Below are 16,773 nucleotides of genomic sequence, written 5' to 3'. Positions count from 1 at the left end.
AAAGCCTACTCGCGCTCGTGATTCTTTAGCTCCGCCCACACGTCACGCCTCCAGCCGGTCGTGTTTTTCCGGGAAAAATCGGTACAGACTATCTTTCTATTATGAATATAATAAAACTAAAGACTTTTTGGAGTTATGAAGGATGCAGTACTACTCTATAGGTACTCAAGATTAACAGGAGATTGAGTGAAAACGAGCATTTCACCCCCCCTTTAAATAATTCATGCAGATGTATGTAACCTTAAACAGAAAAAAAAGTGTATATGTCTGATAATCTGTCATTTATTTATTTGAGAGTCAGAAAGAAATGAGGATATGCTGCTTATCTCAAGAGTTAACCAATCAAATCCGTGTCAGAGCTCATACTGTAGAACAAAGGATCTTTTCGAGGATTGTAGAGAGTAGCGAGGTAGACCAAGAGGAACACCGCCACAAGAACAGCCCCCCCAATTTCCAGAATAACCACTGGCCTGTAAATGCTAAATATGAGTGAACATAATATCAGATTTAACATGCTGCGACTGACGAAATAGTCTAAAAATAGGCCACTGACCGCGGTCAGGTTTCTTCTTGTAAATCATTTAGCGCAAAGTGGTGCAAAATGTCCACGGCTTGTCTTCTGACAACATCGATAAGTGTTTTAAAGGAAAGACTGAAAAAATGGTAAGAATAGGGAAAGTTAAGAGGCTAAGATGTGGAAGGCTCAAAAAAGAAATGGTGGAATGTTGAAAAAAGATTTTCTCCACTAGAAGGAGCTAAAATCTATATGGTATACCTTTTTATTATAGTAGCATTGATAAGTATTAAATATTTCATCAAGAAGATGCCCTTCAAGCCTATCTTAAAAGACGCCACACTTTTAATAAATTAATTTCTGATTAATTTTGCATTGAGACTTGTCCCCGATTGCTACACACCTATGTGTATCCGGCCATTTTCTTTCTTTCCTTCCTGTCTTAAGTAAATGAGCAGAGATGAATGGTTTGGCAGAGAGAACTGTAATTATTCCAACACCCGGAGCATCAAATGAGATGGGGGGAGCACATGAGACACACACCGAGACATGATTACTGTTGTATGAGGAGCTGTTCAGACAGAGCACATGAGAGTCAATACAGCCTCCAACAGAGACAATGGTTGTTTAAAATGAATAAATGTTGGCACAGATGTGCGTTGAAATACACGATATTAAAAATAACTGACTCAAAAGAATGGTTCTGCAATCAGGCATCACTACTTGTTATAGTTTACCTCTGACCTTCAGTTTAATAATAACAGATAATTGCAGTTGCTGACAGTAATGTCAATCTCAGACAGTCATATTTCTGTTTCAGTTTAAACTGGTCTCTTTTTGTGAGGTTTAGACCAGCCTGTGGAGAGATGTGCACACAAATGTCTTCTAGTCTTCCGAGTGTGGTCTATAATTTTCTTGGCTTGTACAGCTTTGGAGCTCCTACATCATTTAAATGGGTGTGTAGTGTTGTGAATTTAAAATTTTGTTTTAGTCAGGCTGCAGTTTCTACAAATATTAATTATAATAAACTTTTTTTTTTTGTTCTATCAATAAAAGCAGTAGCTTGAGTCTAGAACAAATCAATGATGTCTTGTTTTTACGTTTTCTATATGAAATGAATAACAGAAATGCTTTAAATCAATGTCTGACTGTTATTTTGTGAATAGTACCATATGCTTTCACTGCCCTCAAGTGGAAGAGATAAAGAAATAAGAGACTTTTGAGGAATAACAAAGTCCTGTCTCTGGTAATAATCTTCAAAGATCTCCATATTTAATGAATGAATCCTATAAATATTCGGTAACACTTTAGAATAAGGTTCCATTAGTTAATGTTAGTTAACTACTTTCGTTAACATGAACTAAGCAATAACAATCCTTCTAAAGCATTTATAAGTCTTAGTTCATGTTAATTTCAACATTTACTAATGCATTATTTAAATCAAAAGTTGTGCTTGTTAACATTAGTTAATGCACTGAATTAGCATGAACTAACAATGAATAACTGTATTTTCATTAACTAACATTAACGAAGATGAATAAATACAGTAATAAATGTATTATTCATTGTTCATGTTAATTAATACATTAACTAACATTAACTAATGGAACCTTATTCTAAAGTGTTACCAAATATTCTTTTAATTATCCTTGTAATATAATTTAGGTTCTCCATAGTACAATATCTAAAAAAAAAAAAAAGACAAATTTAAACAGCAGGAAGGATATTAAACAAATGCAATTAATATGACCAAAGAGGATATTTTTTTTAAATTAATAACACTTTAGGAAAGTTTTTGTGTTTTTTCATAAGAAATTATTACATTCGTTTTATATGTTACAAGAATACTCAGTACTCTTCTCAATGCTGGAAGACTGTTCATACTGTAAAGAACACCAAAAGCCATCGGGGAAAATAGAAAAACCCATACCTCCTGTACCATGATGTTTGCTATTCAGTTAGGTATTCAATCCAAGGCTCCACAGAAAATAATCTACAAATTCTTGGAGTAAGATTAACAATGTTAGTGTTCAATATATCTTGAAAAGTCTTGGGGACTTTTCGAGTCAATAAATATTATGCAGGTCTCTTGTGTTATGGTTGAAAACAAACATCTACTTACCAAGGACACCCTCTCCAAAAATTGTGCATAACCCAATTTACAGTGGCCCTGTGGGGGCCGCATTATTGTAGGAGAATAATCGAGCCAAACAAAGGCGCTTTTGGAAAAGAACATAATTTGATTTTGTCATACATTTACATAATTGTGTTTACTTTTGGTCTAATTTGTCAAATGCCTGTGTGCCAAAAAAGAAAAGCTCTGCCAAAGCCGCACGACAGGCAAAGAGGCTTTGTGTGGTTATGTGTTGTTCTGTAAACTCAAGAATGTACTCGGGAAGTGGACTAAGGGGATTTCTAACATTATTTGATAGATTTCTGGGTTAGAAATATTTGCTATTATTATGGGACCTATAATATATTACTCTTACAAGCAGAATTTGTGGAGCGTCATTACTGTACTACTTTACCATGCTATAGTATTCAACTTGAGTAGTAATTGATTACATGTAATCTGGATTACATGATCAGAGTTAAAAAATTAAGTACTCCTAATTACATTATATTGTCGTTTAAAATACTCGTCATTTGACTTTTTTATGTAATACATGATTTCATATTATTTACACTATAGCAGTAAAAATAATTTATTGATTCTTTTTTATCTTTTACATTTTCCTTTCTAAAATAGCCTTCTGCTTATACACTCAGAAAGTCCAGTTTTGTGGACGTTCACGCTGGTAGCTACTCTACACTGCATTTGATATCTGGATTTATAAAAATCACTTTTATACAAAAGTGTTGCGACATTGCATCAACTTAGTGTTTTCTTTTGATTCATGTTTAAATGGTTTTAACATTTTTATGATTCAGTTAATTATTATCCTTCCATTAAACTCATAAACCCTAAGCAGTTACTTCTCAAACCCAGTTTGAGAAGTAACTTGATGCAATGTAATGTTTGAGCACTTTATGTTGTTAAAGGGATAGTTCAGGCAAAAATTAAAATGTAAAAAATAATTACTCACCCTTATATCATTCAAAAACCGTAAGACCTCCGTTCATCTTCAGAACACAAATTAAGATATTTCTGATGGAATCCGAGAGCTTTCTGACCCTCCCGTAGACAGCAAGGATCCTTGCACGATCAAGGTCCAGAAACTTAGCAAGGAGATCTGTAAAATAGTCCACATGACATCAGTGGTCCAACTGTAATTTTACGAAGTTACAAGATTACATTTTGTGCTTAAAAAAAAAAAAACCCCAGCAAAAATAACGACAATTCAAAAAATGTGTATCCTCCGTATTACATACGTAAATGACATGTGCTGTTCTGTATCATCAGCATTGTACATGGTTATGCCGTCTACATTGTTTACGCTTTGATCTGAACATAAACAACATATCCGCTGTATAATTTTTGGGCAAACTATCCCTTTGGTTGCAATTAAAAGACTAAATTAAAAAAGGCCATTACAGCTGCCAAACAAAAAACCTAACATTAAAGTTAAAACATGGAGAAATCTGTAAAATAACTTTCTGTAAAACTTTTTAATTAAAATTTCTGTAAAATGATTGTTTTTTTTACTTTATTTCAATTAAGATATTTGACTGTAATTTAAAGTTTGTTTGTTTTTTAGCAGCTGCCAGTCCTTTGAAAAACAAAAAATATGTGAAAGTGACATAACATTCAGCCAAGTATGGTGACCCATACTCCGAATTCATGCTTTGCATTTAACCCATCCAAAGTGAACACACATTGCAGCTGGCAGCCATTTATGCTGTGGCACCCAGGGAGCAGTTGGGGGTTCAGTGCCTTGCTCAAGGCACATCAGTCGTGGTATTGCTGGCCTGAGACTCGAACCCACAACCTTAGGGTTAGGAGTCAAACTCTCTAACCACTAGTCCACGACTTCCCACAATATGTTTTTTTAGTGTACACGATTGTCCTATTAGGTCAATGTGAAAAAAACATAATCTAAATTAGTCTGATTACATTACCTACAATGTGTAATGTAATGGATTTATGTTACTTCAATTTTTTTCTCATGAATTTTGGAATAATGGATTACAAATTGAAAGTAATCCTCCCAGCTCTGTCTGTAGTCTGTGGTGTAATCTATTAGACTGCACTTTATATTAAATTATAAATAAAAACTAAAGTACTTGGTACATTTTTAATAACATTGTGGAGATGGTCTGCTACAGCAGTGCAGATGACCTATAGCCTGTGTCCACCAAGGTGCGCTTTCATGAACTGAAAGTTCACAGTATATGCATTTACTTCAAACACACGTTTAACATGCTAACTGCTATGCCATACTAAGAATACTTAGTCTCACATAATTTATGAAACACAAATCATTCCAGCTAATTAAAACGTATAGAGAGAGTTTAATAATCACAATCCCACAAGCAGTAAAAGTTCCCACAGAACCCATCAAGGTTGATGGAATGATGTTATAATTCCTCCCTCACCCCTCTCTCAGCAGAATTCCATAAGGTCGAATCAAGTTCTCCACGATTGCTCTTTCCTCTTTACGTGAAGTGCTCTGAGGAATCTCAATCAGCCAGTAGTCTTTCCTCTCGCTCACTGTCCTCACGTGTAAAGGTGGTGTCATCCTTTACAAATTATACTTTGGGTCAAAGAATTTGTCCATGTTCACAAAAAGCTCCTTTTGTCAGAACCTGTGTCCAGAGGAATTGAGGCTTGGAGTAGGAACCGTCTTGGTTCTTGGTTACCTTTTGGGTTTTTCCAAATTCAATTCAATTAAATTCAAGTTTATTTGTATAGCGCTTTTTACGATACAAATCATTGCAAAGCAACTTTACAGAAAATTAAGTTTCTACAATATTTAGTAGTACTGTAGCTTATAAGTAGTGATCAGTTTTTATGCAAATGACAGGCATTTTCAGAAGAATTAATACAAGACATAGCCAACCAGTCGATGAACACTATTAACAGCAATTATAATGTTAATGCATAGTAAGTAGCAATATTTGTTAGTTATGTATGTTTCAGATATGTTTCAATCCCGTGGCAAAACAGAGAAACAAATCGAGACATAATTAGCGTAGCTGCTGTTCCAACAAAGTAAAATGAGTTAGTTTAACCCAAGCTTAAGAATAAGAATGTGCATTTGATCAGATGCAACTGCACTCACAATTTAAGAGATGCATTATTTGAATGCTTGGCAAAAGAGATGTGTTTTTAATCTAGATTTAAACAGAGAGAGAGTGTGTCTGAACCCTGAACATTATCAGGAAGGCTATTCCAGAGTTTGGGAGCCAAATGTGAGAAAGCTCTACCTCCTTTAGTGGGCTTTGCTATACTAGGAACTACCAAAAGTCCAGCAATTTGTGATCTTAGGGAGCGTGATGGGTTGTAGCGTGGTAAAAGCTAGTTAGGTACACAAATCATTGTAAGTCTTCACAGAAACACCTGTGAAGCAAGACACTGCCTGCAGAAGAACAGTGGTGTGTACATGAGCCATGCTCAATGATCAGGAAAGACAAAAAAAAAAAAAATGTGCGCGCTCATCAAACAAACTGTATTTATATACAGACTCAAGCATGGGAAAGTGACTATTTAGAATTCCAGTTTTGCTGATCTTGAAAAATCCCCTAAGAGGAACTGAAATTTGGCATACCAGCATATCACAAATTTTCTTCCCAAGATTTTCAAGTTTTATCACATCCTTGAAGCTGAAACGTTGAATGCTTATTTTAACAATAGAGTGGTGCTTAATCTATAGCAACATTTAACAGTATAATGAATGAAAGAATCGGGTTGTAAACTAATAATTTACTGTATCTCATAATTTTTTACTGGCTGCATTGTAATGATTTCCTAATTTAGAATATAATCAATGGTTGTGTTTGATTGTGAATTGAATATATAACATTTTAATATATAAATATATAACTCAAATTGTCAAAATCATATGATTCAAAGATCAAGTAAATTAAAATTATCTGAGCTTAGCATCACTACTGTGTACAGTAAAGTTAGCTACACACAACTCAAAGAGTGCCAAATCCTTTTTGTAGCAATCAATATAAACGTTATATTGATATATATGATTTTAGAGAAAAAAAAATTATGCTATTGTTTTTGGTTTTTGTAACTCATGGGTTTTCATAAGTAATATGTAGACTACTTATATGGTTCATAATAATTTTTTTTTTTTTTTTTTTTAATTCCAAAACTATGTTGTTGTTTTGAAAGAAGCATAAATAAACATAACAACATATGGGTTTGTACTGATATAAGGGTGAGTGATGACAGTATTTTCATTGTTATGTGTACTTTTACTTGAAGGAAGGTCTTACAGGTTTGGAGCGAAGTGAGCGATGACAGAATTGTAATTTTTTTGGGTGAACTATCCCTTTAAGAAAAATAATTAGTTTAGTTTTTAAGAAAGAAATGAAGAATTTAAAGCCATACTTTATCCCTTGCTCTACCAGAATGTCAGGATTTAGAGTAAATTGCAAAGGCTGCTTCCTTTTCTGAATTCTTTGTGTAGCCTGAATGAGGCCAGGGGCAATCAAACACAACATTTCTTCAGTTAGAGTAGCCTACATTTATACAGCATTACGCACAACATATTTTATTTTTGCGTGAGAAAGTAAGTCTGATTGTATCACTTTATTAAGTGATTAAGACACTACTGGTCTACCAATTTTTTTAATTTTAAGAATCGAATAGAATTTTGACCCTGTAAGACAAAACAAACGGCTATTTAGCTCTTTATCCACAAGGGAGCGCAAAAAACTAAGAAATCATCAAAAAAGAAAACACTCTCAGACATGTGTTATCATTAAGTTTACATCATAAAGTTATATATAATATTTCCTCAAGACATTCTGACTACAAAAACACGATTTTTTTGTTTGTTATATTCGTTATTTGTTAATAATAGAGTCTGACGCATTCGCGAGCGAAAGACGCGACGCAAACGCACTACTAGAAAGTTCTCCACGAATCGCATTAACGTGGCCACGAGCGCGTCGCCTTTGATTGGTCAGTAGCTGTTGACGTAGGCGTCCAGACAGACGCGTCGCGTCCCATCCCCGAGTCACGGTTGACTCGCGTCCAGTGAGACGTGAAGGCAGCCGCGGAAGTATCGGCTTTCAGTTCAACATGGCTTCAAGTGCGACGAGTTGAGAAAAACCAGGGCTATTTTCAATCTCACCACTCCCGAGACGTCAAACGAGGAAAAAGAGTTGGGAAATATATTCAGAAAGCTGCTTTTATTCAAGTAAGCAAGTCCTGTTCTTGTTAAAGAGTTTTTGAGAGTTGTTTGTGTACCGGTTTCTAAATCGTCCGGCGCGTGCGCAGTGTTCATACGTAACGTATTTACAGAGAATGTCAGTTACGAAAACTTCAAATTATTTGACGTCTAATGTATTTAATTGTACTGTTTTGTGTTTTAATGGATTTATAAAGATATTAGTTCGAATAGATAGTTAGTTTTAATGTCGAAAGTGCTGTTGTAAATAGTCTCTGGGGTTGAAATAAGTTTATAATTAGTTGTGTTGCGTAGTAAAACATGACCAATTTGTCAGATACCGATAATAAACAGGGTTCAGAAGAGTTAAATACTAAAATACCTATTTGTTTGTTATGTTGAGTGCGTATAAAGACTCTCAACGGTCAGCGTTACGTTTCTATTCGCGGAATTGAACTTTCTGTTTTCATTTCTGCCGGGTAACGTTTTGTCTTATTCTTAAGGTTGACATTTATTACCAGTATGTTGAATGCTTCTCTAGTGCGCCACATATAAACGTAATAAATGTGATATTTCTAATTTAGGTGATGAGTTTATTAATAAGGGATGAGTAATATTGAAACCAAGAGTGTAAACCCTTCAGGCTAGAGCTGGGCTTGTCTGAACTCATATTGTACTGTAAAACACATCGACCTGTTGTTGTTTAGTTTGGTTTCCAAGTGAGTTTTTTCTCAGTTCACTATTAAATCAATGGCATATTGTGTCTCATAATCATGCCATGGATTTGACTGTAATTCTTTCACTTCTCTGAATGGACAGTCGTTTCTGGGAATTATGTTTCCGGGGAATGCTGTGATGCAAACTAACCCTTCCATGGAAAGCGATGAAGGGAGGATCTGAGCCCAGTCCTTGTCATACGTTCTCTGTAAAACCCTTTGGAGAAATCGATATGATAGTGTTTATGTCTTTGTTTATTCTGATATCGGCCTTTATTGGTCAGATATGACAATGACGGTTCCGGCTGATTGTGTAACTGCAGAAGTCACGCAAACTTCCCTCTTCTTTATTTGTCAGCAGAGTGTGGAGGAGCTCAATTAGAAGTCTCTTGTTCGCCAACGGATGATGACGCAAGCTGACATCACTGGGTCTAGACAGTAACATGGGGAGGGAAACAATAGCAATTATGGCCATGTTTTGTTTTGGAAAGACAGAATAGCATATTAAAAGAAAACAGTTTCTTGACACATGTTCAGATGTATCTGGTACATACTTCACCAACAGCGGAAGAAATGTAAGCCTTTTTGTGTGCGTTATGACATTATTAAATATAAATTTGGGTCAAATTATGCAAATAATAATAATAATAATAAAACAATTTAACAAATTTTATACTCTCAGATGTTTTTGTAATTTTAATGCACATATAACAAAAATATATTTAGAATATAAATATAAAAATTTTAATAATTTTTTTCCTGTGGTTTAACATTGATTTATTGTTTTTTTCCCAACTACAATTGAATAATAATAATAAAAAAGCAATGATACTTATTTTATATATATATATATATATATATATATATATATACAACCAAGCAATAAATAACAGAAGCTAAGATAACTAAAATGAAAAATGTCAACAATTTGGTCCACATTAAAATATCTTAGCTTCTGTTATTTATTGCTTGGTTGTTTTTACCTTTATTATTGCCGCAAGATTTGATGATTATCATATGAAACCCATTTAAATCAAATGTTTAAATTTTTTTTTTTTACCTTGTAGCTGTCCTCTTAAACTGTAATCTTGTAAAAATTAAGACAAAAAAAAGTTGAATAACGGAAAATAGTGATATATAATTTAGATATTATATTTAATTAAAATTAACAGTTATTATATAGTTATAATAAATGATATTCACCCAGAAACAGAACAAATAATTTATTAAAATGTGACAGTATGATGCACTTTAGTTCACGATCCTGGTTATTTATTAGCTGTTTCTTTGTTAGTTTTGGCTCAAAGCTGTGCGTGTAATTCAAACAGCCAGTTTGTATTTTGGTACACAAAGCTCTGTTGTGAAGTACAGGGAGGGTACAAAGCTCTCTAGCAGTGATTTAACTCAAGATAGTGGTCTGGGGCATGGGCTGAGGACCCTTCCTGCTTCCGTTGGGAGGGAATCTCATTCGTGCGTTTCAGTGAGGAGTAATACTGCTGCTGTAGCAGTGTTTTGCTGTGTGTATATTACTGCCTTACCAATGCAAGTGTTCAGTTTCTGGAATTTAAGTAATGGTTCATGTATTATGTGTGAATTAGTGCCGGGAAGAAGTGACATGGGAGGGTACTGTGATTGGTTCAAGTCCAGCAGGTTACACAAACACTGAGTGTTGTTCATTTCACAAGCCTTTATTTTGACTATAATACTGGTGGCAGTAACTTGACTGTGATGTCTAAAGCTCCCCACAAAGAAGTTTTACCAGTTGTAGTTTTGAGTCGGTGCACACCTGAAAGTATTTTATTTTGTATATTTTCATAATTTTCATAATTAATGATTATTTTATTGTATTTTGTATTTTATTTATAATTCATCATTATTTATTTTACATGATTCTTATTTGATTTTAGATATATTTTTAAAGATATTTAACAATATGTTTTTACACAATTTGTCTCTTTACTTCTCTTTGGCCTCCTGGTTTAAACTCCTTCTGTAGAACACAGTCGAGAGCCAGTGGCTGTTCCTCTACTAAGTGCTAATGTGCTCAAGGAATGTGCATTCAAGGAATGTTTAACTCTGATAGTGATATTGAGAGCACGTACACCATGGCAGAACTAGCTGTGATGTTTTAGCAGTTTCAGTTTTCAGATGTCGTCAGTCGTAACATCTGATTAGCAATCCGTTTATTATCTGCAATGTCCGTCCTGGAAGTAAAGGGGATTTCAAGGCATAATCTGCACATCTTGGGTGATCTGGGAAAACCGAATGATGTGGAAATACAAAGCGGAAACAGGAGTGACGGCGATGTTGTTTGTAAGTGAAAAGATTTTTTAGTGATAGATGTTGAGTTGTTTTGAAGTCAGGAAGATAGTTTCAAAATCTCATGGTGGTTTGTCCACCCACAGTTTTCCCATAACTGGCCGCTCAATCAGTTTCTCTATGAAAAAGCTTTTGTTTTACTGTATCAAATCACCTCACCAATGCAATTACATGTTCTTCTTGAACAAAAACCTCCAGGATGAAGTCGGGGGTATTTTTAGGTATCCGTCCCTGAATTTCTGCCCTTTATAGGTTTCCCTAGGACTGTCTTTACAGTCTGTGTACTATTATGTAATGCTTTTTCCTTTGGATGCAAAGTACGTCTGTTCTCGGTTTTGACGGCACCCCAGGAACGTGTGTGTGGCTTGTTTTGCTGGATGCGGCCTTCGCTCTGTCATTTAGTTGAATCAGCAGCAGTGCGGTTCAGTGTCGGTTTCCTGACCCCGGGCAGAAATGAAGGATGGAGTTGCTCGGGTTTGGAAGGAATCGTGAAGACGTCACGCTGTGCATCTGGGTCAGTGTTGTGCTGGAAGAGGGCGGCAACTGACAGTAAGACAGCAGACGGTCCAGTAAGAGGAAAAAAAGCAGCGTGTGCTCCTGTCCCTGTAGGTTTTTCAGGCAGTTCCAAATGCAGATCAGTTTCTGAATGTTTCGCACATTGTCTTAATATTATAACTATAACTTATAACTCAGATGCTACATGTACTTTTACAAGCTGGTTGAACAGAAATGTGTTTACACAACCACTCTATTAGTGTTAAGTTAATTAGTTAATAAAAATGTTACGGCACCAGTTTTTTATTTAGTACCGGTCATACTGAGAACACTCCAAACTAACAAAACACTTTAAAGACAGACGCCTAGATCAAATGAAAGGGTATATGCAGGTAAGTTTCAAAGTGTGTCCCATACATTTGGAAATATCAAAACTGACCGCCACAAACAAAAGGCTTTGACTTCGTTGAATAGACGTGAGCACTGCACGTGTCAAAGTCGAAACCCGGTGCAGGTGTTGTGATATCACTGTATTTCTAAAGAAAACCGAATGTCTTAAGAAAATTATGGATGTCATTTTCATTTCATCTTGCCTGTAATGCCTGAGCAATGTTTGTGATCGCATGCTCAGTGCTTATTGGATTACAGCTGTTATCTTGTGAATCTTTGCAAATCGCCTTTCCTAATGTTGTGCTAATTAGCAGGCTTCACAATGAATGCGGCTAAAGTAAAAATTCCTTTAGAGAGGGGCGGGGTCAGCAGAGCTCATTAAAATTTAAAGGAAAATGCTAAAAAATGGCTTGCTCTGAAAAGAGCTGTTTTTGACAGGGTTAAAAAGGTGGGTTTTTTACACTACCATTGAGAAATTTTAACCAAACTCTGTAACAGACTTTTCATTAAGACCCTAAAGATAATAGGTATCCTATGACCCCTTTAACTATGTAATCTATATACATGGACCATATATATAAATATGTAATTTTGCAAACTGCAACTTTAACTATTTGCTTGATGTCTTTTAAATTCTGTAGCTTTTTCTGCAACAGCTTGGAAGCTCATTTAAAATATGCCTCATCATTCTGTTCTGCAGCCAGTGTTTTTTTTATTTTTATTTTTTTGCGTGACTAAAATATCTTGTAGTGTGTGATGGACCATGATTTTCAAATCTTGTAGTTGGTGCATGTTTAAGATTTGAGGGAAGATAATCTGCAAAGATTCTCCTTATGTGTGTGCTACAACCAAATTTCAAAATCAGTTAGAACTCCTATAGTGTGAGGCTGGCTTTAGCTATGCAAAAAAAATATTATTTTTTTTTTTTATTGAGGTTTTAAAACATTTTTTCTTGGTAATGCAACCAAGCTCAAAACATTTCCCAGGAGACATTCATGTTCTTTCCTTTTTATAATATTGCAAGAACGTTATTTCTTGGTTATGCAGATATACTCCAAAAAACTTTTTTTTTTTTTTTAAACAACTTTTAACAACCTCCAAATTTTCACCAGGAACTCATTCAGATACAGTTTTTGTCAACATTTTAAGAATTTTTTTATTTTTTATTTTGAATATTGTAAAACATAAATTAACTAACTTAAGTTTGTGGCCTGAATTTTCATAACCTCTTATAGGTGCACAAACATACCAGTTTGACAAATCCAGTAATTATTTTTGTTAGTTTTTTCCCCAGAAATCTTCATTTTAACAACTTTTGTTATTTTGTTATTATTTATTGAAACGTTTAGCCTACTATTAGATCGTTGCTCCATGCATTTGCTCTCATTTTCAAGACCACATTTCTTCTTCTTATATGATTTAATGTTGCTGACATGCTGGAAAAAGACTTCATAAAGCCACTAGCTACACAGATCCCTGTTAACGCAGCGTTCTCGCTTTGAATAGCCTCCATTGATCGCAGGTTCTGAATGACATAGGTAAACCTATGAGATGGCTCTCTCCTTCAATGAAATGAAAGCCCATTATGACTCACAATGACTTCATAACACTCATTCTGCTGATGCTTTATAATAGTAAATGTCCCACCCAGATAGACAATATTGCCTGTAATCGTGATCATACAAAGAGACAGGCAGGGTTGAATGATAGAAATACAGCTAAAGTGGTGTATTTTTCAACTGAATTAGTCATTTTGACTATTATTTCTGTCATGGTTACCTTCTGCCTCCAGCTGTTTGGATGATTCACAGAAATCTGGAACAATCTGTAACGTACAGGTACTAGCCGTTCCATTTAGTGTTATGATCAGTTTCACTTTGAATTGACTACTTCAGCAGAATTAAATGTTCAGTGAAAAATACTTTCTCCTTTTCTGGCTTAATGTTACACATTTCTATGTTGATTCCAGTATTTTACTGTATTTTTAATGTTACTGTAAGAAGTCTCTTTTGCTCACCGAGGCTGCATTTATTTGATCAAAAATACATACAGTAAAAACATTAATATTGTGAAATATTACTATGATTTAAAATAAAAGTTTTTATTTGAATATATTTTAAAATGTCATTCATTCCTGTGATGGAAAGCTGAATTTTCAGCATCATTTCACCAGTCTTCAGTGTCACATGGTCCTTCAGAAAACACTCTAATATGCTGATTTGATCTTCTAGAAACATTAGTGTATTCAATGTTGAAAACAAAATCTAGTTTAATAATCAATTTAATACATCCTTCCTGAAAAAAAAAATGTTGTCCGTTTATGATGAGGTGATGCATACATTAACTAAAATTAAATACATTCATAGTTTTTTTTTTTTTTTTCATTTGTTAAAACGTTTAGACAAAATACTATATTTAAATATTTATACAATTATTATAATATTTAGAATTGACTATAAATTGGTTATCAGCCATAATATTGGCATATCAGTACTGACCATATTTTTGAATATAGGACAACCCTAGACAAGAGGAAATAATCGCTTAAATATTTAATCTTTCAATCAATGGGTCTGGCTTTGCCATTGCAAACACATTTGGCCACACTTAGCATGCTTAGTTTGTTTCTCTAACTGCATTAGCTTCGACTGTTTCCAATCAAGTGTCAGCAGGATTTTCCTGTATCTCCTGGGATCGTCTGCCTTGAGGTTGGCAAGCTCTGCTTTCCCAGCCAGTCATGTGAAACCCGTTGAAGTCTGTCTCTGCGGCCAGATAACTCACACTCATTTGGCCCTTCCTAATAAGACCTTTATCCAGAGATGAAGAGCAAATGAGGACAAAACAATACAACTCCGGTTTGGCATCAGAACACATAAAGCAAACAGAAGCTAGCTGACAGAACAAGCTCCTTCCTTCCAGAAATTTTCGCACATCAGGACATAAGCTGGACATTGATCCAAGAACATCGGGGAACACTGAGCTGGTGACATCTCCAGCTTTCCCTCATGACAGCTCATGAGGATGAGCAGATTATCAGCATCACACATTTCTGGACGACTTCCATATGCTCATCGTGACACAGCAGAATGTGAGCCGTGTCCTTAACACTCTCTTGAGGAAACATGGGAAACCCCTGATGGTGATTCACACCATGCCTCAAGCCTGAGGACTTTTTTTTTCCCCTCACATCATGCATGCATTCTTTTCTTCCCACTCCTTGAAAGACGTCTCAGTAGCCTCTAGTGGCGTGCGAGAGATCAGAGAAGATTAGAGGAACTGTGTGAGGCATCCGTCAGGTCTCGAGGCCGCATGCAACTGTCACGAAATAAGCTCCTAAACTTTCATAACTCACACCATCTGCAAGCCTTCAATATGATTATCAGACAGGCACTTTTGAATCGAATCAAACTTTGTCACTGTACATTTGTACAACGAAATTCAAGGTGCAACCCTTTGAGGTAGAAAAAACATACATAAAGAGATATATATATATATAAAGAGATTAAATAATACACTTATATGTACATTGGATAGTTTTTTTGTCCTGAACTGTAGTTTGTTAGCTCGGTTGGATTTTTTCCTTCTTGGAGGAATTCCCCCTTCTCATCTCCACCAGTGATGACTTCATCCATCCTATTTTTGTATTTACTGCTTAATAACAAATCAATTTATTCAAATACAAAAGGTTTTTAGATGGTTTTGGAGGGCAAATTGTAGAACTGTAGAAGGAATTCCCCCTCCTTGTTTTCTCCAGTAATGACTTTTCGTCTTGTTTTTCGTGTGTAGTCCTAAATAACGTATCCATTTATTGAAATGTGACACGTTTAGATGGGTTTTGGAGACCAAACTAAAGCGTTTTTTGTTGTTGTTCTTGAAGGAATTTCCCCTTCTCGTCTTCACTACTCATGACTTTTTTTCGCCCTTTTTTTGTGTTTACTGCTAAATAACAAATTAATTTAGTGAAATACAAGATGAGGCCAAATTGAAGAACCTTCTTCCCACATTAAGGAATTCCCCCTCCTTGTCTTCCCCACTAATGACTTTTCACAGGGCTCCAGACACAAATTTGAGGGGAGTGGCACCAGCACCACCCAGTTCTACTGATGGTGGCGCCAGGAGCTGATTTGGTAGCGCTGTGGGTGGTGTGTGGGGGGTTTTCAAAATAAAGGTCATTTAATCATAGAATGACTATTGTTGCATTAATAAGTGCAGTTAATAATATTACATGTTCATCTCGTTTATTTACAGATTTGACTGATTCGACTATTTCTACCACAACACCATGGTTACAGTTAGCGTTACTGCTTCTGATTTCCAGTTGTTTGTCAGCGCTGTTTATAAGAAAGGTTTCTGTGCAGAATTTACATGATTCTCACTAGATCTCGCAGGAACCTTATCATTGTGCGGCGATTTCAAAAGCTTCTCAATGTATCTCGCAGCACTGTTGCATCTGTGCAGTAACAGTGTCGTAAAATCAACTTTGGCTCCCGTGTAAAGCTGTTCTGAGCTCGGACATGTTTGTTTGTGTTGCTGATAAATGGTTTGCACTGCGCCTCTGAAACATAGCATGGTTTAGTCTGCTTTCATTTCATTTGCCGTTTGACATTTCTCAAATGTAACAGAAATGGCAGTGTTTAATGGTTGGACAACATGGTGGTTGCACGAGTACGACCGCTTACAAAAATTAGTCGCACTGGCAGAAAAAATGGTCGCAGTCTGGAGCCTTGTTTCATCTCATTATTTGTGTTTTGTCCTAAATAACCAATCCATTTATTGAAAAATTACATATTTAGATGGCTTTGGAAGAAAAAAGGTTTTGTTCTTGAAGGAATTCTAACTTCCTGTCTTCACCAATAGGACGATGTATTAGGAGGGTTTCCTCCTAAATAACAAATTAATAAAAAAAAGAAATTAATAACTTTTTTCCTCCCGCTTTGTCTCTGCACGTTTCTACTTTTTAATTATATTAAATCCATTTATTGAAATATTATACGATTTAAACGGTTTAGATGTTTTCGAAAGCCAAACCAAAAGGATTTTCTACCTTAAA

General features: G+C 35.2%; 1 protein-coding gene across 3 annotated transcripts in view; it reads left to right on the top strand.

Annotated features, from left to right (window-relative positions):
* The window catches only part of si:ch73-63e15.2 (protein strawberry notch homolog 2), a 63,012-nt gene that overhangs the window by 7,917 nt on the left and 38,322 nt on the right, over nt 1–16,773 (top strand). For 2 of the 3 annotated variants that reach the window (XM_052589179.1, XM_052589177.1), the window contains exon 1: nt 7,666–7,833. The exons of the other annotated variant lie outside the window; for it this stretch is intronic. The gene's annotated coding sequence lies outside the window, so the exon portion shown is untranslated. Of the gene's footprint in view, nt 1–7,665; nt 7,834–16,773 lie in introns of those variants that run through there. 3 annotated transcript variants of the gene reach the window in all.

This window comes from Carassius gibelio, chromosome B22 (genome assembly GCF_023724105.1).
Source record: "Carassius gibelio isolate Cgi1373 ecotype wild population from Czech Republic chromosome B22, carGib1.2-hapl.c, whole genome shotgun sequence".
In the NCBI taxonomy this organism is placed as follows: domain Eukaryota; kingdom Metazoa; phylum Chordata; class Actinopteri; order Cypriniformes; family Cyprinidae; genus Carassius; species Carassius gibelio.
The sequence above is the reverse complement of the archived record's forward strand: the minus strand, read 5'-3'. Positions and strand labels throughout refer to the sequence as shown.